Source organism: Ixodes scapularis, unplaced genomic scaffold, assembly GCF_016920785.2.
Source record: "Ixodes scapularis isolate PalLabHiFi unplaced genomic scaffold, ASM1692078v2 PGA_scaffold3__209_contigs__length_174095766, whole genome shotgun sequence".
NCBI classification, from domain to species: Eukaryota; Metazoa; Arthropoda; class Arachnida; order Ixodida; family Ixodidae; genus Ixodes; species Ixodes scapularis.
The window spans coordinates 40,053,148-40,080,883 of record NW_024609868.1 but is presented as its reverse complement, the minus strand read 5'-3'; the positions used below and the strand labels follow the sequence as shown (position 1 = coordinate 40,080,883).

Here is a 27,736-nt window from a genome sequence, read left to right as displayed (position 1 = left end):
ATGTCCGAAACGGCACGAACGTTTGTAGTAGCATTTTAACACCTTTTCTGCGTACTCTCGTCCCCAGCCACCTAATAGGCGTATCCGGTATGGGCGACGAAAAAATATTCCAACGTTTCAACCTGCAAATAGTAAAAAAATAAAGGGGAGGCAAAACGAGAAAGTGTGACGGTCACGCTTATATCCTAAATGCCTTCTATTGGCGTGAAAAAGGAAAAACAATGTTTTCGCCCACACTGGAAGTGACGTCACTTCAAGATGGCGGCGCACTTGCAGAAAAGGTCTATACGCCGCAAATATGGAAGTGAGGTGAATATTGCTCCCTATGAGCGATACCGCTGAACCTAACTAAAATTCTTCAGCCAGATCCAAGCATTCAGCCGAATTAGTTACACGGGCACTCTTAACCGCAGTTAAGTGTAGCCGAGGTCGGACTTAAATGTGGTTAAGGGTGCCCGACGGGCATGCTAGACCTCAGTTACACGTGAGTAGGTGTGGCAGTTACTCCCAACTATAGCATATGACAGGGTGGCCAAGCTGTGGCTCGCGGCTTCCTCCCCCCTCCCCCCCCCCCCCTCCCTTGCTCCGTCACCTCCTTCCCGGTCCTACGAGCACTTCCCCCCCCCCCCCTCCCCCCAAAAAAAAAAGAAAAAAGGAACGCATTCTAAATCGAAAGACAGGTTGCGGTCTGGTAGCCTTGTGCTACTGCTACCTTGCGTACAGTTGGACTGCTTTTTGACTCGAATATACGAGTTTCCTTTATTGCTCTAAACAAAAATTAACCCCCCGCGGCTTTTGGAAGTTTCGTGGTTTTATTTGCGGGTCTTAGGCCGGGTCAGCCTGGCCACCCTTTCTATAGGACCTAGTTACACGGGAACCGGATTTAAGTCTGACCTTAAACCCATTTAACTGCAGTCAAGGATGTTTGTGTAAGTAAGGCGTTAAAGGTTCCGCCCAAACTGTGGATTTAGCCAAGTTGGAGCATCTAGCCGAATCAAAGCATCCAACTGAACTGATGATTTAGCCGAATTGAAGCTTTTAGCCGAATTAAGGCTTCAGGCGAATCCACGCCTCTGCCGAATAAAGATGACACCTATACTCGTTTTCACCTCAAAAACCGTAGTAAAAAAAAAAAAAAAAAAGTCCGGCTTTTGGCGGAGCATCACTAATTTCCCCTTTATGCAGAAAATTAAGGTATATGTAGGTGCCTTTTAGATTAGATATTTGTTATCTTATTATAATGTACACGTTTCAAATGCCAAAAAGCATCGCTTCTTCTCCTCACAACCAAATCTTGTAAGAACCGCTTCGCTTGGCGTATAAACAATGCGCAAAGCTTCCTTTTTTCGTGAGGTGAAAGCGAGTACAATTGCATTGACGTCTTCAGCTGTTAGTTGCATTTAAAGAGACGATGAGATTGACACTCCCGCTGGATCGCGTCTCTCGTACGCTTCCAGCCGAGGCCACCTCCACCGGTGACGGATCGATCGACTCGATCGTCAGCAGCGTGTACGTTCGGTGCCCCCCGGAGAAAGACGGCGTAATGCGCGCGCTCTTGTTTGTAAACAGAGCCGAGCCGTCCCTCAGGGTAAATGACTCGTGGGCTGCGCTCTCGATCGGAAACGTGATAGGCGGGTTTTGATCGGCGACCACAGGCACGTGACGCGCGCTTTGCGCCGAGCCGCCAAGGCCGCGCTACCTGTTGCGCTTTTTTTCCCTTATTCTTTCGTTCTCTATTTCATGGACAAACGTTTGATATAGTTGGAAAGCGAAGAAACTGTCGCCGCCCGCTCTGCATTCGCGGCGCTCTCGTCCTTCGCGTTAGCCTTCTGCGGCTCTTTCCGTGCATACATAGACGTATTAGGCCCGGAAATCACGCTTTGAATATCCTCTATTCAAAGCGTGCCGCTGGATAGGCATGCGAAGGAGGGAAGTTCTCTTTCTTTCTTTTCTTTTTCCTCGGATTTGTCCGCAGGCTTTTGGTGAGGCAGCGATCCTGCTTCTTAATGGAAGAAACTTTTGAGAAAGAAAGGCTGAAACCGCATGTACGCGAGTTGGCTAGCGACAGGCCAAAGGACGAGATTTGCCGTCGCTGTCGCTCGTCGCGTCGCTCGTTTGTAGATTTCCAGAAAATGTCGCCCGTTTTCGCGCGACGCCCGGAAGTGGCTCGGGCGCGTTTCGCGACGTCACTGCGCGCGCGGCACTTGTCGCTGTTTTTGCGTCGCTTGCACGTCGTTTCGACCGACCGAGTGACAGCGGGACCTGCCTGTCGTGTCGTTTGGAAAAGTCGCTCACATGTGTGGTTCTACTTAGTGGCATTCCTTTGATAATGAACCATTTTGAGGGAAACGTTTTCGCTTATGAGCTCTAGACTGAAATTTCAGCTTAGGCATTGCCTCAAATATGCTCGCTTCAGCGATAGAGGGCTCTATATTTGCCGCATTGCTCATTTGTACTCGAGACGAAGGTAATCATCTGTGCTTCTGCATTGAAAGGACACTTCTCGTGTATCATAGCCCAAACCAGCTATTTGACAGCTTTCCGGTGTTATGCCATTATTGTGTGCTACTTGAACAAAACTCGGACTTCGATAAAGCCTCGCTAAGAGACGCTTTTGAGAACATGCTACGCCGCTTAGCGAAACGTCGGCCTCTACTCCGAGACTTCAGGAGGCGAGTCGCTTACAAATTCCTCCTACCAGCCTACACCACGCTTCGTTTTGACTCCGTTATATGCGACCGAGCACGCTTCTGGTCACGCACAGAAAGCTGTTCATCGCAAAATGAAGGAAGTGCGTGCTTTCCATTTGACATTCAGCGCCACTCCATTGTCGTGACGTCACAGACATGAGGAGTGAGGTCACAGGCATGAGTCATGACGTCACAGGCATGGGGACGTAACGTCACAAACATGTTTGCTGACTTTAGAAGCATGAAGCTTGACGTCAGGAGCAAGGGGGTTTGGAAAATCGGTGACAGGTTAGGAGTTGAGGGCGAGGGAAAGGAAGGCTGAGAAGGAGGAAGCAGATGGATTGCTGGAAAAGAGAGGAGACATCCCCCTCGTTCCAGCATTCCGCCTGTTTCCTCCTTTCCAGCTTTCCTTTTTCTGGCACTGAACACACACACGCGCGCGGGCGGTTTGCTTTTTTTGTCGTTTTACGCGCCACGGTTCTGGGGACGGCTGGGTAACTGCAGTGTATTCAAAGCAATACGGATTTTAAGGCTAAGCACAGCGCCTAGATGGCGCATCAGCGTACTCTACGGAATAAAATTTTGAAACGAAACGCTAGATCGCGCTGCGAACAACGGGAGATGGACTGGAGGGAGAAGGGGGGCGGGGGGGGGGGTACCCCCTCCCCTTCTTCTCCAGAATTCCAGGAGGTCTCATGATAATGTTGGGTTTGACATCAGAAACATGGGACAAGACGCGAGCAAAATGAGGCATGACGTCAGAAAGACGAGCGATATTTTCACCGGAAAACTTTTGCGGTGACAAAAACCGTTGCGAACGATTGTGCAGTGTCGCTTCGGGAGACCTTTGCTTGGCCGCGACACCGTGTCGCCGTCGCGAGGGGGAACGGATTCCCCACGCGGAGGTGCTCGGGGAGACTCGCCTTTCTCGCTGCGTTGGCCGCTCTCTTTTTTCTGTGTGATGCGCGCTTTTCCGCCCCGTTGCCGTCGTCCGCTCCCCTCTGCGGACGCCGAAGGACGGCAGCCGAGAAGAAAGCGGCGTCGATTGAGCGGCAGCCGTCTTTTGGCGCTGCCCCGTTCGGAGGACTCCTCCGTCCTGCAGAAAACGTCGAGGAGGGGCGACCGCTTCAGTCCGCAGCGGGGGTCCGTCCTTCGATCCAACTTCGTGGGCTGTCCGGAGGAGCGAGCCACAACCAAATCGGGACTCCATTAGTCTCTCTGATTATTCGAGTAACCTTCGGGGACAGAAGGAAAAAAAGGATATATATATATATATATATATATATATATATATATATATATATATATCTGTCTGCGCCTCAAAAGAGCGTCCAGTTTTGTTTTGTTTTTCTCCTCTTTTTTTTTTTTTTGTAACAGCTGAGCGTTTTAGTTTTATTGGGACTGTTCGTGCGGTAAGCAGCAACGAGGTGGATCGAGGCGCTCGGTAGCGCGGCGCACATAACGATGAAATTTTGTCTCTTTGCCAGGTTTTCGTGGATGCCTGTGGCGCGAGTCTCCGTTGGTCTTTTCTTCGGTTGTCGCGCGAATTTTGCGGCTCTATCATATCGCGTCATCGTGTCGATTGGTGAACTGATTTTTAATTTCTTGGCAATAGTGAAACTTGCCGCGCCAGACGCCGCCCCATCTTGTACCATATAGCCTGCTATTTACTGACAAAGCCTGGCAGATCGCCGTGAGAACCGTCCGCCGAAATGGAAAAGGTGGAGCGGCAGACAGTGAATGAGAGGAGAACCACGTGACTGGCGCCCCGCTGCGGCGAAACGGCGAAACGCACTTCTCCCGAGCGAACAAGTGTGTTTCGGGTCCTCGCCGCTTCATAAGCTTTGCGTTGACGTTCAGTTTTCCCGAGATCTGGCTCTTCGATCGATGTTCTGTGCTACCAGATCCTAGCGTTCCAAATCAGCGACCGAGCAGTCCATGGCTTCGTCGTCGAACTGCCAAGCTTTGTGAGCATAGAGAAGTCTACGCTTGTAAACTTCCTACAAAAAAAAAAAAAAAAAAAAAAGGCTAGCTGTGTGTTTATTTTGGCTAGTGCTACATCTCCTAAAGTCGGAAGCGTCCGCACCTCGAGTGACCGCTTTGTAAATGCGTCGTCAATGCCCCGATGAAAAAGGACTCACTACATATCTTTATCTTTCTTTTTTCCTTACTGAGGCATTAATCTCGGGAATTTGTTTTGGCGCACAAAAACTTTTTTTTTTTTTTTTTCCGGCTGCTCCTTTTTTTAGACTGGTTCGGAAGCGCAGTGGCGCGAACTGCGACGCAATTCATCCTGGCAGACGCTAGTTTGTATATCGTGTCTCGAGGGTAGTCAAGCAAGAACCGGCCTATCGTTCTGTGACCTCCTGAAGTTTCTCAACAACTCGGCTCAACCGAATCAGAAACTAGCGAGCCGCGCCATTTCGACAGGCAGCCTCCCGGATTAAACATTTCGTCACGTTTTAATTTTTTTTATAGAGATTGTTTGACAGCGTGTCGATTTTTATCGGCGTTATTAATAAATGCGTGTTATCATCACCCTCACCGTCGTCGTCTCGGAGAATGGCAGCTGTCTCTGCGTTTAAGACATCTTCGGAGGCAGGAACTAGAGACCTTTTTTTTATCTCGATATCGCGTAAGGCGGGGGCAGCCTTTTGCGCGTGGCGAAAGCGACGGAATTCTTGCGCTGTTGGTTGAGACAGAGCGTCCCGGAAGGCTCGGGAGAGAGAAAGAGAGTGCTAATCAATGTCTCGCCGAAAGACACAGGGAAGAAAGGTAATCTCCTAGCAAAACACGAAGTTTTTTTTTTTTTTTTTTTTTTTTTTTTTTTTTTTTTTTTTGAGTTGGTGTTTTTAAGGTGGGGCTAACACACTGACTGCAATTCTGAGGTTTCTGATAACTATAACTTCGAATTCGTGTTTTTTTTTTTTTTTCCATCGCACATTTAGCAAATGTATCTTCACTCCTCCCTTCAAGTAAAAAAAAAAAAAAAAAGTACGAAAGCGTTTATGATTGGAAATTTTGCTTGTTGAGCGTTCAGCTTCGTCGTCCGTCATTTACGGAGTGTGTAGCTCAAAGTGGTGCGAGTGGCGTCGTTGCGTCTTACAGTGCGTAGTTTTCTTTTCTATTTTGTTTCCCCCTTTTGGTTATCATCGCTTTTCTAGTGGTCACTGGTCGTTCACGCGAGTCAGGCACCTTGGTGTAAGAAGAGGCTCGGCCTCTTTTGCGAAATATACGGGTCAGAGGCGGTCGGGGGGGTATAGAGCCCGCCCAGTTTCTGACAAGTGTAGAGCAGGGCTCATCGCAAAGGGGATCACCTACATTCTGACAGCCGAAGAGGAAAGCTCTCTGGGCCGGTCACGGATCAAGAGTTGCTGCCCCGGTCGTCTTTTTTTTGAAGACCTAAAGAGTCTGCGGGATTTCATTGAGCGATACTTCTAGTTGCTTTACAAATCCCATATGGCCGAAACTATCGATTGTACTCGCTCAGACTCGGACGAGAACGGCAGGGAAGGGATATTTCCAGTTGTCCCGCCTCCGTGCGCGAGTTTCCTATTTTCGACGACGCTTCAGCTTCTCGCGTGAGCCTCGAGCGTCCACCTGCAGCCAGTTCGATTCAGCGTCCTCCATGCAGCCAATTTACCGCCGAAGGCAATGAAAGCGTGGTCGGGCATTCGAAACAGACGCCCTGCCAGTCTCACTCTGTCAGTGACTGTGCGCTGACAGATTGGAAACTACGATTGCTCGAACGTTTGGCTCGAACTTGAAGCCGAGCGCCGACGCAGCACCCGTTTCCAATGTGTGCCCAGCGGTGGCCTTCACTGATGACGCAGAAAATGGCAGCAGTACGGCCTTGTCTTCTTGGCGGTGTTGCCAGAACGCCGAGCTCTGACTCGAATGATTCGTGAGGTCAAGGCCACTAGCTTTACCTTTACCCACTAATCATTCGTATCCGAGCTCGATGCTCTTGTTTCCCCCCCTTCCTCAGTTTCTGCCCGCTTTTAAGCGCTTGCGACCGTTCTACTTCGGGACTCTGGAGCGACGGCTCTCGTGTTGCTTCGACGGACCATACTTCCCGCGGAGCGATACATCTCCTTGCGTGCGGCCACGTTTCTCGTTCCGGACAAGAGGGACAGGCTTTTACCCGTCCGTCCAAACTTTATTTGGGCGCCCCGCGTTTCGCTCGCGCCTTGACCGAAACCAGATTGACCGGGGGAACCCACTCCTGTAGGACACTGTTCAGCGAGGGCCCGTGTCGAACGGGGCCGGCGTGTCGGCGACCCCCCCTTGGGGACAGAGCGGGTTGTCTCCGCGCATGCGCGTGCAACTGGGTCGTCGTTCCCGCCAGTGGCCCGCTTTTGTGGGCCGACGCCTTTTGTGCGTCCGTCGAGCCGCTTCTGCTGTCCAGCCTGCTGGCTGCAGGACTTGTGCCGCCGACCAGCGCGGGAGATAAGAATAACAATGACCGTCCGCCTTTTTTCCGATCATCGGCTGCCCGATTGTGGGCCGGAACAGACCCGCTTCTTTTCGAGGATGTCCCCCGGAGCAAAGCGCACTGTCCCCCGCGAATCCCACGACGGAAACTGGTCCGGTGCTGTCGCGCTGACTGCTGCTCTCGTCTCGCTCGCGTGGACATGCCGGCTTTGAGCGCTTCTGTCCGGGTCGTTCCTTGGCCGACGGCTGTCCCATTGTATTTCGCGTCGGGGTTCGGCCTGGTCGAAACGAATACAATAAAACACTCGTGTAACGTAAAGAAGGTAAATTGAAGGAAGAAACGCCCGCACGCAAACATTCTCTCTCGTGCGCGCACACGCGCACACATAAACTTCCCCTTTTCTGTAGCATCGTGGCAAAAGACAGTGGTAGACTACACGGGGGAAGGAAAAAAATGGGTTATGTGTATGTTTACACTGCCTATAACTTGGTCTGCCTCAACGGGCGACGAGTCTCCCAGCTGTAGATGAACAATTTAGCCAGTGCAGTACAACCAGCTAGCCTGGGGTCTTTAACGTGCATTACGCAGTAGTGATACACGACCACACGCCGGTATACGATACTCATCCAGATCGAAACCGGCAGGGGTGGGGATTGAACCCAGGATTCTGGGTTCTGCAGCGCGAGCTTTCGCTCTACGTGCTCCGAGCTAGTGTGCGGGGGGCGAGCGATTCCCCAAGAAGGAAGGATTGTGGTGCGGATTTTGTGCCCGGACGGCGCGAACATCGTCGTGCGGAACGGTTCCGAAAGAAAGCACTGCCAAGGCTTGCGCTCCAGCAGGAGTCGTTCTCTCGAGGTAACACGGCCCATCTTTGCCCGTGCTATTTCGCGTCTCCCTGTTTCCCGGGAAGCACGTGCTCGTTCCCCTCGCCTCTTGCGCATTCTCCCACCGTACGAGCGCCGACGCTGGGTTGCGGGATTTTCTACGTCAGCATACTGGAGGTACGCGGGGAACGCTGACGGTACGCGAGCGCTGCGCTTGTGCCCGGTGAAAAAAACATTGAGTGCGCAGGCGAGCTGAGGGATGTGGATCATGATGTAGAAAACCCGAGACTGTGGTAAAAGCAGGGAAACTTGGTCGAAGAAGAAAGACAGGGGACAAGAACGTCTCAACTTCGACGTTCTCTTCCCCTGTCTTTCTTCTTCGACCAAGTTTTCCTGCTTTTATCACAGTCTCGGATTTTCTGCATCATTAAAATTCGGTCTCGTCTTACTCGGTTGTGGACAAACGCAAGTGTGTGGATGGGTCTTTACAAGAAATTGTCAGGGGAGCCCATACAAAAATGGTCTATGGACGTCTATGGAAAATCCTATGGTGAGCTATCACCTTCTATGGCCCTCTATGGTCAGCCATTATAAATTATAAAACACGCTATAGCCACCTATAAAAAAATGTATGTCTTCAAAGCTTTAGAATCTCGACCATTCCGATTTCTATACCTGGCTATAGAATAATTTATGACTACGCAGCTATAGACTCGCGACTATTCATTATTCTTTAGCGAGCTATAGAAATATGTATGTCCTTGATGCTATAGATTCGCGACTATTGAATGTGATTTAGCCGGCTATAGAGTGGACGTATGTCCCTAAATCTATAGAATCGCGACCATTGAATTTTCTTTAGCCTACTTTATAGCGTTTTATGTCACCAAAGCTATAGGCCTCCGACCATTCAATGTGCTTTAGCCGACTATAGAGTGGTGTATGTCCCTAAATCTATAGAATCGCGACCATTGAATTTTCTTTAGCCGACTCAATAGTGTTCTATGTCACCAAAGCTATAGCCTCCGACCTTACAATGTGCTTTAGCCGGCTATAGAAGGATGTATGTCTCCCGAGCTATAGACTCGCGACCATCCAATTTTTTTAGTCGGCTCACTGGTTTGCTTAGGCTATAGGCCCGCAACCCTCTTTTTTTTTTTTTTTTACTGAGATGTACGAAGGTGGAAGAGAGTCATCCATGCGCTCGATCGGTGCGAGAATTTTCTTCAGCCAGGTTAACGGGGCGTACGTCGCCGAGGCTATACGCCCGCGATCACAAAAGCGTCCTTAGCTGCCTATAGGACTATTGCTGTTTTGCCGGCTGCTTTCCCTGCGCAATGCCTTATTTCGGCGTTGACATCATCTCAATCTTCCGTTTTTTAGCTCTAATTATCGGTCGTTTCCAGTGTATTTTGTAAGTATATGTATTTCGTAGCGCACCTTCTACTTTGTCCGTGTCCCTGCCATGTTTGTATTTCTTTCTGCCTGCTGTGTTAAATATATTTAATGTTTTTTTTTTTTTTTTTTTTGTGTATATTTCGTTGTTCTCGACGCGGCGTCAAGAACGCTGCTTACGCCACTACAGAGGTGAGCTTTACTATTGTCACGACGGTTTATCGCGCTATAAAGCCGTCTATTGGACTCGTATAAAGTCTCGAGAGGGCGGTTTCGAACGCCGGTGCACATGTCATCGGTGTAGGTAGAGCAACGACGGAGCAATCGCGACGCGAGTGCTGACTGCGTCTCGATCTGGCCGGCCGCGCTCGCTCTGTGGAAATGTAAGCTTGGGACTCTCGAGCCCCGTTAGCTTACTGAAGATGCAAGACACTACTTGGTCGTCGCGAATCCTTTGCCCTTCGAATGGCTTCGAAGCCGTTCCAGCGCCCGGCGTATACCCTACACAGCGTCCTCCAACAACCGTTCGCACAGCATCGGAACCCTCCGTCTGCGAGCGCCGGCGGTTCGCCGTCGCGGGGATTATGTCCGCAGGAGTTCATGTTCGCGGTGTTTCATGTTCACCGCAGGAGTTCATAAAATGCTCTCATTCAAGTCGCAACGATATCTAACCATAAAACACTTTGCGCGTTTGAAGAATATAGTCGAGGTTGAATTTGGTCTCGTTAGTCGAATCCACAGCGTGTCTATGCTGCTGCACACACTGTTTGCAAACAAGCGCTGGCCTCTTTTGTCTTAGAATTGAGAGGTTGCCATAAACACCATTTACGTGGAGGAAAATGTTCATTTGGAGCACTAACCTAAGTAACCGAAGTGGTAAATTTTGGTTCGAAATGAAACGCAAGAAAGCGGCAACGTTTGACCGTGGACCGCGCTCTGAACGTGTGTTGCGAGGACTGCGGCGAAGCGCCTTACCTTGAAATGAGCACTATCTGCACTCGCCAGGGGCGCCTGTAGCCTTGGTTGCACTCCTATTTTAAAATGATAACCATCGCTTTTTTTTTTTTTTTTTTTTTTGCTTTTTTTTCTTTCTTACGTTGATTTTGAGACGTTTGTGGCTTGCGCACGATTGTTCCTGAAAAATTGCACTAATGGCGAGCTTTTCTCCGGTCCTTTCAATAGACTGGTGAGCTTTTTTTCGGGCCCTCAGGAAAGTGTGAGGTTTTCTCCGGGGAGGGGGGCTTTTCTGCAGTGAGCTTTTCTGCAGTGAGTTGTTCTCCGTTGAACTTTTCTCCGTCGAACCCTTCTCTGGTGGAGTTTTCCACTGTGGGCTTTTCTCCTGTAGATTTTTTTTTTTTTTTAGTCTTCCGACTTTTATTTTTATTCTTTTCCGTAGCAAGCATTTATTGTTTAAATAATTTACTTGAAAGTTACGCCGTGTCCTGTCAGCTCTTCCCCTATCTTGACCGGATATTTTTTTCTCTTAGTACAATTGTGCGATTAGTTATCATGCCCAACTAGCCCATCTTCATCTAGTAAGTATACAGTGCGGACCGAGAACGTTGCCTAAAAATGCGCACGTCTGATTCGAGCGCACTTTTGCTAAGATAGCTCGTAGCAGCCGTGAGACTAGTTTCGGCGCGTCTTGCCGCAGGGCCATCGCTCACGCTTATCGGACCGGTGGTGGAGCGGCGGAGTCGTGAGCCGTGCCCCTCGGTCGCACAGAGGCAGGCGGCTCGGGTGACCGACTCCATCGCCTCTATCGGGCATCTGCGTCGTCTGCAGGGGGCGCTCCGCGCAGCCAGCCGAAGAACGTACGCGCTAACCAGTTTGGTCAGGTGGTTTACCTTCGAGACGATTTATTTAGTCGCCGTCCCGGTCAGCGCGGACGATTCTGGGCTGGCTTAGCCGACGTTGTGTCTTTGTTTGTGTGTGTGTATCTATCTGCGCCTCTAAAACATATTTAGAGAAACTCGACGTCGATAACGAGGACATGAGATGTCCTCCTTCATCGATCTGCCAACGCCCGTGAAAAGCAGCCACTGGTGCCCGGAATTTCATTTGTTGTTTTTCTTGGCCGAGGAGCCGACGATTAATTGTTTCACTTTTCTCGCACGCTCGCCGGAGGAGTAATTGCTCGTTGGAAAAGGAAGTAAATCACAGATCCGTGGTCGGATAGCTGCAGAATGACAGCTTTTTTCAGAACCGGACCACATCGGCATTCGCCCGCACTTGCATCGCCGACAGCGACTGGATTTTCCCCCTCTTTTTTTTTAAACTTCGTTTGTAAACCTGCAATTGTGAGGCTTCACTTGCGGCTATTCGAAGCAGAGAGACAACGAAATAAGGACATATGCCATGCGAAAGGTGAGGGCAAGGCCAATATTTACGCCAGAAAGTTTGTGTGTGTGTACGGAGGAGAAAAGAGACGAGGGGGGGGGGGGGGAGGGGGTGCAGAGAGAGAGCTTGTTCAAGACGCCCTCGGTTCCCATCCGGCTCTCGGCTGGGGCCCAGCGTAGCCCGAAGATGCGTGCGTCAGCGGGCGGTTTACCCTCGTTCACCTGCGCGGAGGTAAGTCGAGTGGCGAGTGCCGGTCGGTGCAGGAGACCGGCCGACGCAGTGCGGCGTAGCTCGAGGTGTCGGCGGAGGTCTCGGCGGGGCACGCTGACCCAGTGCCCTTGGGGAGAGCGCGGCCGGCGCAAGGCCGTCCCTCCAGGTCGTGCGGGGGTCTGATGGATCGGCCGATCGCCTCCCTACGCCGAATGGGGCTCCCCCTCCGCGGGTCTCTGGGGCGACCTCTTAATTTGTCGCGGTGGGGGGCGCTCCTTCTGCCCCCCCCCCCCCTCCCCCCCCACACACACACACACTTGCTCACGCAGGCGGCGACGCCAGGTTGGAGCGGGTCGGGATTCCACTAACGATGACGTCACGCGCAGGCCCTGTCTTCTAAAAAAATAATGCATCTACCTGCGTCTTTTCTTTTTTTTTTTTTTTCCGTTGAAGCGGGTTTTGTTTCTATAAATGTGCTACGGCGGGTGCGCGGACAAGTGTGCGAACCCGAGAGCTTGGGGAGGGGAGGGGGGCGATAAGAAGACGGATGGTTGTCGCCCGAGCTGGACGTCAGGTGGTTGTTAGACCGAACTTGACCCCGGTGTCAGCGCTCGGCAGGATGCCTTCTTGGAGCGCGAGAGCTCTATTAGTTAAATTTCGTGGCGCCAGGTGGAAGACCGAATCCGAAGTGAGGCCGGGCGGACGACCTAGCGACGCCTGGTATGCCACGATAGGCTGCAGGTCGTGGGGTCATAAGTCGACCCATTCCCTTCCTTTTTTTTAGATTGAATGCAAACTATAGCGACTGATCGATTGACGCTGCCACTGGCCCGGTTGCCTCCACGTTACTGTTCGTGGGCACGTTACTGTCGCTTCCCATTTTTATCGCGTGGCGTTTCGATCGGACGCTGGCAGCCCATCTTCGCGTATTTCGGCCCGATCTGTCACAACGGTGATTGCATCCATAAAACACGCGCCGGTTCATTTTGCCGCCGCCAAACGACATCAGACCTCGCACATTTACAAACACGGACGAGGTCAGTCGTATACAACTCCGTCGCCTCTCGCCGACGCGCGACTTTGCGAAGTGAGCAGAGAAGCGAATTTTGTCACCGAGTGACTGACCTCGCTGTCGCCGTGCGTCTGCGATCCGCTCGACGCTGTCGGCGACGTTGTTTGCGCGTCCCTGCCGAGGGCGTGGAGTGGATGGAGCCTGCCTTCACTCACCGCGACGACGTCGGGGGAGACGGAAGCGTGTCGAGGACGTTTCCGAAGCTCCACGGCCGAACCCGCAGCGAGGCGGCAAATATTTGGCCCCTTTCCGCTCCTTCGACGCGACGGGGTCAAGGACGCCGCGGTGACAAGTCCGCTTTGCCTCCGCCGCGCCGCGCGCCGACGACGACGACGCCTCACCGCAGGAACGAGGTGCGTGTCTCCTTGTCTACCCCGGCGGCGGACGCGGCACCTCGGCGTCGAAATCCCCTTCGCGTGTGTTCTAAGGGCTGGTGCAGGTTCGAGGCGGTCGACCTCGAGCAGGAGAATGGGATCGGTGTTGACTCGCTTCAGACAATGACGGATGGGGGAAAGCGCTGCTCTCGCTGAAATCATCGGGGGAAAAGACGAACGCGACTCGGGAAGTCCGTGCCAGCTCAAACATCGTACGACCCGAATTTAAAGTAAACAAGTTCTACTGTGTCTACGCGGCGAGAGGTCGGTCAGTCGTTCCTCCACGGGAAGAATAATTGCGAAGTATGTTTATTTAGACGGCGAGAAATCAGTCGGTCCCAATGGGCGTCCGCTGTCTCCGTTGTAGATGAGAAAGTTCGTCGATGCTGTCTACCACTGCTATCCTTGCTCATCCTGGCTTTGGGAACCCGGTGCATTCAGCGACTGAAATCGGGAACTTCGCCGACTGCTCTCCGGTCGAGATTCGTATCTCCATTTCTTGCCTCGGGGCTGGGTTCTCACTTTCGTTAGTTCGTGCGTTTGTCTCGTGGTCGAAACCCGGCTGTGACGAATCGTTTCTCCGCGATTGATTGTCGTCAAACGTCGAGCCACAAGGGCCAGGCAGGATGCGCTCCCATGGAAAGCCCACTTGTGTGGTTTTCGTCTCCTTTCTGTTTAGATTGAGGACCGTGCCGCGCTGGCATATATATATATATATATATATATATATATATATATATATATATATATATATATATATATATATATATATATATATATATTACGGCATCGGCTTAGGTCCGTTGTAGAAGACACCGTCGTCTTCCAGAGTGGCGACTACGCCGCGGAGAAGGACGCGTTTCTCCGGCCGAGCAGCGCGCATTTTTCGAAGGGCGCTCGCGCGGTTGGGTTCTCCTTGGCTGGGACGCCCGTTGCGCGCTATATTGGAGACTCCCGCGTATATAGACCATTCCAACGGTGGGTCTATTCACCCGAGGCCATATTTGAGTGCGTTGTTGAGCGCGCGTGCTCAGAATATACACGTTACGAAAAGAACTGTGGAGGCTCGCCGTCAGCACGCGCTGAGTAGCCGCAGACTCGAAAATGGCTGCCAGTGAATCTATCTGAACCATCCCAATATTCCCTGTCTTTTTTTATACTTGTGAAAGACGTCCTGCGCGTGCGTAGTGACTGTCTTCTGTTGCATACGGGACGCCGCGCATGCGCGCAGTGATTCAGCGTTTTTCGCGTGGGGTGGCAAGTGCTGGAACGGTGTGTGCCTGGCCCTCTTCTCCCCTCCGGGAGGACCGGCAGATGACCGCAATTCAGGGCCAGCGAGCGTCGTTGGCGAGGCGTGCAAGAGAGCGGCCAGACCAGGCCGACCTCGCTGATGACGGAGCGGTCGCCGGAGATCAGCGCGCAGTTTACGCCGCTTCTCGGCGCTCTTGTTCGCGGCACTACTACTGTTCTTCTTGTTTTCACTGCCCTGTATGTTTTTGTTTGCCTGTCTGTTGCTTCGTTCGTTCTCTTTTCCTCTCTGCTCGGGAAGTAGAGTGAGCCAGCCGGGCAAGTACTACAAGTTTCACGGGCGCTTCGGTCGATGGACTGCACTGCTGACCGAGTTCTCGTGTGGGCCGGTCTCCGAAATAATGGGCAGGAGGGCCGGCCGTCAGCGTGTAGAGGAGAAATCGAGTCGAACTTTGCTAGGCAAGTCGGGGTGGAGAAGTTCTTCCTTAGCTGAGTCTCTTCCACCGCGCAGTCGTTTTTGTAGCGGTGGCATCGGCGGCCGATGATAGCCTTGGGAGGCGTTAAGAGGGTGACCTTTTCGCTTCAGAGTTCTGACACGTCGTACGAGAACTCCCCGTTACAAGCCGCCGCCATAAAGGCTGGTTCAGACATTTGCGTTTGAATGGGACCTTATGACTTCATACGAAAAGGTAGTTGCAGTGCCAGCCGAGGTCGATGCAACGTGTAGTAGTCGAACAAGAGGAGTCCTAACGCGGTCACTGGCGTCATGGCGTTCCTGGGCGCGTTCGTCGTAATATATGTGCGTGTGTTCCACACACATTTTCTAGGTTGCCGAAGTGGAGAGTGCGCTCGCTCTGGGAGAGCCCGGTCACAAGTATAGGTGCGAACATCCATACACCCTCTCCCAAGCGCTATCAAAGGCAAACGTGCGATAGCGTGACTGTACAAAATGATTTATGCCACCGAGCACCCAGGCGAGGGCAGCGCTTCTGAAACCCACACGCGTCTATTGTTTCGAATTGCACAGCACTGCACAAAACTGTTAAAGTACGTTTTGGTTCCAATATTCTCACACGCTGCGGCTATGCTCGTGAATTTAGCGATCTGCAGTGCAGCCATATTCTCCTTGAAACGTACGAGCAGGCTGCTGTGGCTCTGGCTATGGGTGAACATTTACTGACGTCCACGAGTCCGTTGCTGGTGAGCGCGAGCTTATACGGTGAGCTCCACGACGGTTCTGCAAGTTGACATTTCCTCCGTTGCTGCTACGTCCGAATATGACAACAGACTCCCGAAAACGGCCGACTTGAAAGCGGAACGAGGGCTGCGGTAGCGCGCCCCTATACCTCAAAATGTCTACCGCCTGCGTGGTAGGCGCGTGTAGCTTTGGTGGCATGATCTGCTCTTAAATGATAGCGGGCCACCTTGCACACAAGTTGAAAAAGCTGACCTTTTCTCCGGGATTCGTGCATTCCGCATCACGGATATTGTGCGTCGTCTTGTATTCGCACGGCAGTGGGGGCTCCCGCGCACAAATATGGCGCCTTGTAGTCATTCCACCTATAAACTCAACTCTTTGTTGTTGTTGTTTTCTTACCTTACCATCATTCAGTGCAGTGCGACTTCTCCTGGGGTCCTTAACGGGCATCACGAAGTAGCGATACGCGACCCCACTCCGGTACGATGCTCATCCTGATCGAAATGGGCAGGTGTCTGGGTTTGAACCCAGGATGCCTGGGTTCTGCAAGGCGAGTTTTCGCTATACACGTGCCTCGAGCAGTGGTATACGTTAACACACTCGGCCACCGATCCCCCTGATTTCCATCAACCCTCGTGATTTATTCGAGTAACAGACAACTTTTAAAAAGAAAAAAATAAGCTTGCGGTTTGTAAGTGCACGTAAAATGCGATAAAAAAAAAAAAAAAAAAAAAGAGGAGAAAAACGCGAACCAGGACAAGTAGCAGAAAGAAGCCACTCCGCATCAGGTCGACGATGTCAGCCTGCCAATATTCTCGGACACGCAACAACAACCGCAGCAGCCATGACATTGCTCTCGAATCGTGACGCGCTTTCCTGCTCCCCCCCTCCTTTTCCCTTCTCTCTCCCTCCCCCTTCTTCGGTTGCCCCCTTTCGCGCGCCGCACTTCCCATTTGCATATACGGTCAACAGTGCGAGGAGCGCGCTGCCATGTTTGCGTCTCTTGGCGGCCTCCTCCCTGCTTCGAGCGCCGCAGTTACAGAGAGCGCTTTGATCACTCACCTAGCGCGTTTTTCAAGGGCGCGAGGAGCGAGTCGTTCGCTTTTAGTATTATTACTTTCCCTCGCAGCTTTGCACTCTGGTTTCCCAAACTCGTCTTGGTTGTAGTTTTGTTTTGTTCGTCTTTGCATTAAAGCGTGGTTGCGCCTTTAACGCGGCGCGGTGAACGAACCTTTCGGGAACGTTCGTCGACCAAACGCATGCGTACAAAAAGTTTTTTTTTTCGTTTAAATTTAATGAAGGGCGAACAGAGATGGCAGAAGACCGGTTGGCTTCGGCCTAGTGAACGGGGTTGTGCCACTGTAATCTCGGCGCTGGTCTATACAACCAAAAAAAAAAGGGGGCCACTCTTTCTTTCGCTGTGCGACCGCTTTCCTGGGTGTTTGTCTTCGACCTTAGCTCGCGGACGTTTCCTGCCGTGGCCCGCTTATTTCTCGGGCCGATAGCGCGCAGCAACCTTTGGACGAGGCAACGAGCGACAATCGGGAGCGAGCGCGCAGCGTTGCATAAAGCGTGGACTCTGCCGGTACCTCGTTCATTGCGTGCGCTGCTCGATAAGGGCGCATTTGTGGGGAGTATACTGTGTGAACTTCGCTCGCAGGTTTTGCTGCAGCGGTGCGGGGATGGTACCAGTATTGCCCCGAGCTGTAAAAGCGCCGAAAGGAGGCGCTGTTGCCTTTTGTTTCCCCGCGAACTTCCAGTCGAACGAGACAACAAACACAATCCCCCCACCATAGCGTGCGTCTCGCAACGTTCGTGAAATATTTTATGACCAGTTCTCCGTGGTGGTTAGCTAAGGGACCGGTTGGCGAGAGATTTTGGAAACGTCGGGGGACGTCGAATCGAACCTTGGTCCGTCCCTCATCGATAGCCGATAGATAGTCAGTATTTAACGGATTAAGGCATCTCAAAGCAGCATGATGGCCACAATCGCTGCTCTAGAAAGTGAATAAAAGATTACAAATGCATCGGCCGGGCCAACTTTCCACAATATTAACCACTGTCGAGGCAGAGTTGAATGCCCCAAATGTCTAGTTCCACCTTTCCGAACGGTATGTCTATCCAGCTGGCGAATGCTAGTAAACAACGCGAAGACCATCAAAATAAGACTTCGACTGTCTAATTTGTTCTTTGGCTGTCCCGATTCTCCCTCCGAAGCTTGGGGCCATTTTGAAAAAAGAATGACTTTGCTTTTTGCTCAGAAAAATTGGGATTCCTCTTGGATCCCGCTAATCTAGAACGGTCGCATCGGCTGGGTACATTTCAAGAAGGCAGAAACAGACCAATTATTATCATGTTTTCTCGTTTTAAGGACCAGGAAAGCCCGTTGGGCTTGTGGGGTAAAGTTAAAAGGTACTGTTTTGTTGCTATCCGAGAGGACCTCTCCGCTTCGGTACGGCTGGCTCGAAGCAGAGTTTTTGAATATGGGAACACCCTAAACGTTCCTTTGAAGATACGTTTTTGACAAATCGCTTGTTGGTAACAAGCCTTATTTCTTTTAACAGAGAATCTCAATCTATCGACGAGCTTTATGCCCCCGAGTCGAATTCGTAGCAAACACGTAACGGGCCTATCGATTCTTGTTGATTCGAACCTCGCGATAAAGACAAGTTTCATTCAGTCTTATTCACTAACTTACGAAGCGTCATCCCGAAACGCGACGAACTTCACAGTGTCAGAGAATTTCTCATCGGAAATCGTTACCTTAACAGAAACATGGCTTATTCCAGCATTGATTATAACGATTTTTTTTTTTTCGGTCATGTCCATTGGAATATTTTTCGTCATAACAGATGCTTGAAGAGGGGAAGGTGTGCTTATCGCTATAAAAAAAAAGAAAAGAATAGTATTCCTCGCTTTGACGTTGGACTTGTAGATAGCAGCATTGAAATTTCCGCCGTATGTGTTTCCTTTCACCCCCTCTAACAAGATTATTCTTGCCGCTTGCTACAGACCACCTGACTATGATTCACTTTCTGTCCTCCATTTTGGTCGATATTAAAACTCGCTTTCCCAAAGCTGATATTCTGCTATTTGGTGATTTCAATTTCTCCCAGATTGACTGGGCCAGTTTATCATCCGAAAGGTCTCGCGCATCTGCAGATTTTCTCGATATGTGCCTCTCGCTTGACCTGACGCAGGTTGTAAACAAGCCCACACGCTCGTCTAACATTTTTCGACTCATGTTAACTACATCTTCTGATGTCGTGAAGTCAGTCCAACTCTCCTAAGGTTTGAGTGATTACAGGATCCTGCACGTTGTTCTTTCTTTGCCTGCTGTTGTTTTCAAAAATTATTTATGATTACAATAAAGCCAACTGCGAAGCAATAGAAAACGAATTGGCAACTTTCTATGACACCTCCCAACCCGAGTTTTCGCGAAGGTCTGTCGAAGAAAATTAGGTTCTTTTCAAAGATAAGGTTATTGACTTGGTGCGAACATATGTGCCCTATATTCGAATTCGCACCTCCTGTCCAACCCATGGTATAATAAAAAAAAATTATGTAGCAAGAAGAAACTGCTTCTCGCAAAAGCAAAGCGAACTAACATATCGTATGTTAGAAACTTCACAAAATCTTAAATTCTCAAAATCAAAAAAAAAAAAAAAAGAAAAACAAATTTTGGAGACTTACCGACAATCTTGCGCAATAATCCGACAAAAGTTTGGAAGGTTACGTTACCTGAAACCACTCCCAGGACCATCAATTCAACTACCACAACGGTGAACCAGCCAGGGAGAGTGACTGCGCTGAAGTCTTAAATAACTACTTCCGTAACGAACCCCCATCTAATATTCCAACACAACCTGAAGAGTGTTATGATAGTATACCACCGATTACTGTTAACGCAACCGGAATAATTAAACTTACTGAGAAACTTTTACCTCTCAGCAGGCCCTGACAGTATCGGTGCAAAAATTACAAACATCTTAATCTCATCTTCAGCCAGTCACTCTCCTAAAGCTGTGTATCTTCTGATTATACGATCGGCAGGGTGACCGGTGGCCGAGTGGTCAAGCGCACACCAGCACGGGGAGCGAAAGCTCGCGCTGCAGAACCCAGGATGCTGCAGGTTCAATCACCGCCCCTTCCCGTTTCGATCTGGATGAGCATCGTACCGGCGTGCGGTCGTGTATCACTACTGCGTGGTGTACGTTAAAGACCCCAGGCTAGCGGTTGTACCGCCCTGGCTAAATTGCTCATCTATAGCTAAGACACCATGCAGACGCCCACTGAGGCAGACTACCTTCCAGCTGTATAAACATACACACGACAATTTTGCTTGTAAGATCGGCAGTGTTGTCCCAATCTACAAGCAGGGAATTCGGTCTTGAGTGTCCAACTATCGTCCCATCTCCTTAACCTCCATATCGTCTAAACTTCTGGAGCATATCCTGTATCCGCACATCATGACTAACCTGTCTACAAATTTATCTGTACGAATTTGTTCACAAGTTGCATAGTAACCTTGACTGTCATGGACATACTGACGCCATATTTATCGACTTCTCAAAAGCCTTCGACCGTGTTCCTCATCAACGTCTTCTCTCTAAGCTATCATCTCTACCATCGGGCCGCTTAGCACTTTCTTGGATTGCTCATTTTCTTGCATCTCGCGATCAATACTCAGTCGCTAACGATCACGAATCGAGACTAACAAAATTTACGTCAGGTGTTCCGCAGGGTTCCCTTCTGGGACCCCTGCTTTTCTTAATCTACATGATCGATCTTCCGTGTAAAAGTTCCTCTAAAATACGGCTTTTTCACGGATGAGTGTGTCCTATATAACAAGATTGCATCAGTAAACGATAACTATCAACTTCAGATTGACCTAGAGAAAATTGGCCATTAGTGCGGAAAATGGTTGTCTCTAAATAAATCCAAGTGCAAATTAATTCAATTCACCAGAAAACAGTCCTTGATAGCATATTAGTGTACCATAGACAGCGAAGTGATTGACCCCGTTTCCATGTACAAATATCTTGGCATTAGATTAATTAACTTCTAACCTTTTCCGGAAAATCCACATTGAAACCATTTCTGCTGAAACAGCCATGACTCTCGGATTCATCGGACGAACCCTACCAGATGCCCCTCCTCTTGTTCGAAAAATAGCTGATGAAACTTGCGTTACATCTAAGCTAGAGTTTGCTGCAGCTATTTGGAACCCCATCAGCCATACCTTGTCGACGCTTTAGAATCAGTGCAAGACGGAGCCACTCGTTTCATATTATCATCATGCGACCATTTCACTGATGTTTCTGCCTTAAAAAATAAACCTTTGCACCACCGAAGGAAATTCTCACTATACTCTGCCTCCTTCACAAAATCTCTATTGCTCAGACCTCAAGGACTCCAAAATATCACACCGAGAAAGAGTATTATCCCGCCTAAATAACTCCTGCGCTATCGAACGAATATTCGGTAAGACAAATGTTCTTATTGAATCATTTCTTCCCCTCGCCATTTCCGAATGGAATCAGCCACCGTCATCTATCATTGACTCAACAGCGTTCCTGAATTAAAATCCATCTTGTGCGAGTGCTCTTTCGGTTGTAATAAGTTTTTATAACTTCTACCTCGTGTTATTCTACATCATTGCGTTTATTTGTTGGTTTATTGTATTAAACTGCCCCCCCCCCTTATGTAATGCCCTAACTGGGACTTCAAATAAATGAAATGAAATGTGTTGCATATGTTGAATAGCACAGCGTAAGGGCCTTGCTAAATCCCCAACTTCATAATTTCTGTAGAACTTAATTGTCTTGGTAATTGTGACGTCCACAGGCTCAGAAGGCCTGCCAAAATGGAGCAACGGGATGTCTCTTGGGAGGCAAGGGCGGGCCTCTGGTTGTAAACGTAGAAACAAGGTTCTCTAAGTGTCCAGGGACAGTTGCATTGATTGCGTTCGGGGTGACTGTAACTACAGCAAGGACGGAGTCGTCAGAACACGTGTACATGACTTGCACTGACGCCACATCAGCGGTCATTCTAGTAGCCTAGCTATCGAGCGCTTCCCTTTTGGAGAATTCAAATGGAGATGGGCTAGTTTACACATGATCCTTTCATCAATATGTGCCGTAAAACAGGGGCAGAACACGAAGCGCGTTTCGCGTTGTGACCCTCTCCTTTTGTTCCTGTTTTCGGGCGCATATTGCTTCAAATAATTCTGGAGCATGCATTTCGCACCGTCGAGTTCGTTTCTCCTCGGCAAGAAAAAATAGGAATGACCACTGGCACGGAGCGATGTCGTCACGTACAGTAACCGTAAGTCAGGGTCGCCCCGGTCGTTTTTGTCCATTTGGTCGCTGTGGGCACAATCGACACAATTGCTTGAGCACTATAGTTTATCGCACCTCGTGAAACGATTTTTCTACTTTCGCTAAGTACTTCTTAGAATCACTCCCTAACGTTAATAACTGAATAAACTTGCCTTAGTTTTTCTCTCTAGTCAGTGAGAGTCGCCAAAAAAAAAAAAATCGAAAATATGAGCATCGTTCATCCTCTCAACTCTGAACCAGAACAAGGGGCCACGTGGCCTGGTGCCTATCCTATGCCGGCAATATTAATCATACCTCGCGCTGCAGGGTTGGCAAAGTAGAAAACGAGCGCTGAGCTCCGGGCATTCTTAAGGCCGGTTCAGACACTTGCGTTTGAGTGCGTTTGACTGCGTTGCATCGAGAACCGAAAGCGAGTCACCGGCACATGTGTGCTTCGTATGAAGCGTGGAATCCAAATCAAGGAATCATCTTGGCACGTGGTATAAGCAGCAGGGATGTCCTGGTTTCTCGCAGCCACAACGCAGTCAAACGCAACTGTCTGAACTAGGGTGCCTTCATGTGCGCTTTGCTTAGGGTAGAGACATCTCGCCATTTTGTCCCACACTTTTATTTTTTTTTTTTTTTTTAGAAGTGTGTGAAAGAGCGTGTCCCTGCACGCGTTTGTGGCGCTGACTGTGCTATGGCGACATTTTGTTTTCATCGATTTCTTTGTATTTTACCCGTGAGCGCGTGCTGTCGGCATCGGGTGCTACAAAGGGTGGCATCACCCTAAACAGAAAGACATTGAGGCACCCTAGTCTGAACCAGGCTTTAGAGTTCGGCAGTTCTCATCACCGCAGTGGTTGGACACGAGTCTCGAGTGTCCGCCGAAGCATTGATCGTTACGAGCCGAAGCCGAGTGCTCACGCAGTTCTCGTGTCCAATCCATGAGCCGCGCTCGACCGTCGTCAGGAGTGTGGTTTCGATCCCACAATTGCTCCATCAAGCTTTGCGAAGGCAGCACTGAAAGAAATAGTCCCCTGTTTGGTCCTCGCAATTTCATCGCGACAAAGAAGCTTCTGAATCAGTGGCAGTTTGTACAAGTGTCCGTGGGTCAGGCTAGAACCACAACGCATCTGTAAAGTCGTGAACATTCTAACCCGATATCGTTTTATGATACCTTTAACATAAACTCTCGTTGCTAGATTACCTCATCTGTGGAGAGTCTCCCGTCGTTTGAACCGCCATCTAGATTTTCGTTTCAAAACTGTGTGTCGTATAGAGTATGTTGGAACGGCAGCTAGACGCTGTGCTTCGATACATACGTATTCCATACGATACCCATGCAGTCACCATAGCAGCCGTCCCCCCAGAACTGCGGCGCGTCGAACGGTGGGAGGCGAGCCGTAGGTGGAGAGGAACCTACCGCTAGTGCAAGCAGCGTCTGTGGACAGTTCCGTAACTGACCTAATCTAGTAACCTTGATATGGACTAGCCGCCAAGGCTACGAGCGCGAGTTCCTTTCGGTGCACTTCACCTCGGCTGCACGAGCGTTCTTGCAACGGGAGCGTCGGTATTATAAAAGCTGATCGCTCGCGCTCGTATACCCTCTGCGGTTAGTCCGCGTATTTTGGGTGTGCTCATATTTGGTGCGCTCTTTGACGATCGACGTCACTTTTCCCTTCGCAAGCGTAGCGTCTTACAAGTGTGTCTAAAGGGGTTTCACCGAGGCCTCGTTTATTTGTCCTAACTTGCGTCCTAATCCAGAACGTCGTGTGAGGGACTAGTTTTGACCTGCGGTGATGATCGAACTTTGACTGACGCAAGGCGCGCGCTACCAGGGACCACGGCGGACACCATGAACGTCCCGTAGTTGTTTTAAAACGAATGTGAAATTCAACATGATTCTTTGCGTGCAAGAAAACAATGCAAAGATGATTGCTCTAGCAAAGCAGCCTGGCATAGCAATATGCGCAGTTTGTATCCATTTTTTTTTTCTTGAAAAGTGTTCACCTCGAGACTGCGCACTTATCGGACTGCATCGACGAGGATAATGACCGGGCGTTAATCTTTGCACTGCGTGCAGCCTGCAGACACCCGGAACTTTGCACTGTTCTTTAAATCTAAAACGCCGTGTTGCTCAGGGACCGAGTTTCCAACCTGGTTTCGAGCGTGTACCCCGGGTGCTTTTTTTCCCCTTCTGTTCCGGTCGAGACGCATTAGTTCCTCGTACACTGCAGTCGGAAGACATCTCGAAGAGCCTCATTCGTCCAATTCAGACGCAGCAAATAAACAACGTCTCGGAACGAGAACCTCCACTTATCTCCCCCTCTCCCTCTCGAAATAAGCGCGGCAGGCTCGAGTATCGGCGCGCGGGCCTCCGTCGTGCTTTGCCTCGTTTATTAACGCGGCAGCTACACGTCCGGTGAAAACGCGGTGGTTATTAGGGGCCCGCATAACCCTTTCCCACGCCCAGCCTTCGGCCTCTATAGCATTCGAGGCACGCTGCAGTTGGACTGCTTCCTAGCCTCCCGCACACATCGCCGTGCTGGCCGGCATCGAAAGGGTTCTTGCTTCATTGAGGGAAGGTGCGGCGGGTGCTATCGAAACATCGGCTCTTTATCTCGAAAGAAAAGAAAACGCCCGCGAATGACGTTCTCTTCGGTCGGCGAACCCCCCTTTTTCTTTCCGGCGGGGATCGTGAGTTTGTTTTGTTTCTTGTTTTGCGAAGGCGTCGGCTCGCGCTCAGCTCTCTTCTGCTTTGAGGTGGGGACAACCGTACGACACGGGGATACGCGGGGAGTCGCCAGTTGTGGAGTTTCGCAAAATTTTACGGACGAACAAGAAGGTGGGAGGCAAAAGGGAAAACGGCGGCGGGCGTACTTCACCGCACTACTCTGCTTTCGTGTGGCTAAGTACCCTTGCGGGCGGCGAGGGCTTTTGGTTTTCAAGAACGATGGCCGGCGTTTTGATTTTGACCAGATTTTTTTACAGTATTTATGTATTTGTGATTTTTCAGAGTGCGCATAAATAAAATAACGCGAGAAGCGTGAAACTTGCCTAAATGGCGTGCCAGGCCGGTTTTAAAACCGCCATGTTTGTCATAGCTGCGATGGACGCGATCCGAGTCGAGAACGTGCAAGGAACGCGTGATGTATTGACTTGACTCTGCTACATTCTGGATGTATCTGAAATGTGTCGGAAAATTTTGTAATAGTAAATTGGCGCTTTTTTTTTTTTTTTTTTGTCTTTGGTTTTATTGCACTTTCTTTCTTTTTTAATTCGCCATGGTCACGCGCGGGAAATGGCCGTCGTTCGGATGGGTGGATGTTAATAGCTATACCCTCTATAAAGGGCGGTAGCTTGCGCCATCTAGCCCAAGCCTAAAAAGCGTGGCGCAACAGCATTGCGAGAGCAGCGGATGAGGAAATCTGAATACGAACGAGGCGGATGTTCGCCCCTACTGCGCGCTTTGTTTGCGTTCGGGTTTCACTTCCCGGACGCCCATTGGGACTGACCAACTTCCCTCTGTCTAAACATACACACAGCACAAAACTCTTTTTCTTTTTTACACTTCTATTACAATTATTACATCGTCAACGCCGTTGCCTCAGCCCAACTTATTTTTGCGTTAGTGCTCGGGAATGCTTCTACGACCAAGGTGGTGGTTCTGAGAAATCACTATTTTCTTTTCCGTTCCGTTTACTGTTAGTTTATTTATTTTATTTTTTTTTTTCTTTGTTTACGGGCATTGAGGGCACGCGCATTGAGAAACCCGAGAGAGGGTTCCCGTTGCCGAACGATCAACCAATACCACGTAGAATGCAAGGCCTGCACGTGACGTCATCGTTCGTGGCTCCCCGACCCGCCCCAAGCGCCAAACGCGCTGAACTTCGCCGAGACGCGCCTTGCGACGGATCGCCCCTTGTCGACGCGACGCTTGGCGTCGCTTGTCTTCTCCGCGTGCCAGCGTCGCGCATGTCGTGAAACGTTGCGAGGCGCGCTGGTGGCGACGCTGACACAAGCTAGGGTGTGCTGCGGGAATCCACAAGTGCCGACGTTTGCGTGGAAATGGCTCGGGCCTCGTCTTGTAGGTGGTATCCGTTCGGCGGAGGCCGCCGGCACCGCGCGTGCGCCCCCGGGGGGCGCCGTGCGAGTGCGCGTCTTCGGCGAACCGTCTCCAATTAGCATTAATTAAACGGTTGTTCCACCAGTACGCGCAGATGGGCTTCCCTCACGCACGCCCGGCAAGCCGAGGAAAGGGTTGCTGCGACGCGAAACCAGAGATGCCGCCTTGACCTTGGCGCTCGTCTTTCAAGGCCAAGGCTGCCGTTGGGAAGAAGAGAGACCTTGCATCATTACGCGAGCAACTTTATACCCGCTGCCACGGCTGGTGGGGGGGCTGCATGCTTGAATGGACCGCGACGATGCACCGGCTTCTTCCCATGCCTGGCATCCAGCCGCCGGAACTGTTGGAGGAGGGGAGGCATGCCTGGAGTTACGGCGCGCGCTGCCTTGTGATTTGGGCGCTGCTTTCGTTTTGGTGGCGTCATTGGAGGGCTCGCTCGTTTGCCGCTGCTCGTTTTATTTTATTTTCCGGAGGTGCTGGGACTAAGGGCTATCTGCTGGTACATCCTGTGCCACTTAGGGTACGGCTAGGTTTAGTTTTGCCGTGTGAGAGGGGAGCAAAGGGGTATGCCTTCCCAGAAGTGGTTCTGGTAATTGTCGGCTGGTAATACCGAGCGCGTCCGGGGGTTGCCCAAGCGGATGGTCGTTGGGTGGCGCAGATGAGGTCTAAATTGTGTTGGGTAGTCTGGCCAGCCCCGCAAATGACCAGAGACTGGATGGGCCGCCAACTCGCCCCCGGTCGGTGCCGAAGGACGACGTTTTCTGACGAGGGAGGGAGCGACGGTGGCCTCGAAGGTTGCGCGCGTCAGCGATTCGTTCCTGTTTGGAGACAACTTTCCTCCTTGACTTGGGCTCAAATGTGTGGTTCTACTGTAATGTTAGGCCGCAAAGCTAATACGTCATACAAAAGGCAGTCTGCGGACTGAGGCGTGTTTATTCTTGGTGTTAAAGGAGCAGTGTGACAGTATACCACGTATCATGAGCCTATGTCGGACGGTCAGTGACGGTCATATACCACCCTGCTTCTCTGTCACTGGCTCGGCAGGTTGTTTTGTGCTTGGGCTGCACTCCATGGTCGTTGGATCATTTCCAAACGACCTGGCACAATCTCGTGACAGTCGGGAGTTGCTTGTCCTAATTTAAATGGCAATAGTTTGTGTATGCCAGGTATAGGTGTGTATGAGCTATGCTGTGTCTATCTCACCTTTGGTCTTATGCACGTGAGGCTCCTAGTGTTTTGCGCTACATAACAATGACTTGCGTGAAAGTAAGCACTCGGGGACTTACTTCGTGGATCTAGCGTTTGTTGTTCAGGGTGAAGAAACTTGCGCGCATAATTGTAATGTTTTTGGTCTGTATCTAGTGGAGCAAAGGTATTTGTGTGGTTGGTGCTTATTCATTAGCTGCGGAGTTTGTTTTCCCTTCAAAAACTCTCAGAAATAAAGGTCAGCTAGTTGCGGAGCGTTGCTAGTTCTCTATTTTATGCGGTGAATTAGGACATC

General features: G+C 50.4%; 1 protein-coding gene across 5 annotated transcripts in view; it reads left to right on the top strand.

Annotated features, from left to right (window-relative positions):
* LOC8038800 (CCR4-NOT transcription complex subunit 6-like) overlaps positions 1-27,736 on the top strand; it is a 231,898-nt gene that overhangs the window by 185,054 nt on the left and 19,108 nt on the right. The window lies entirely within an intron of this gene.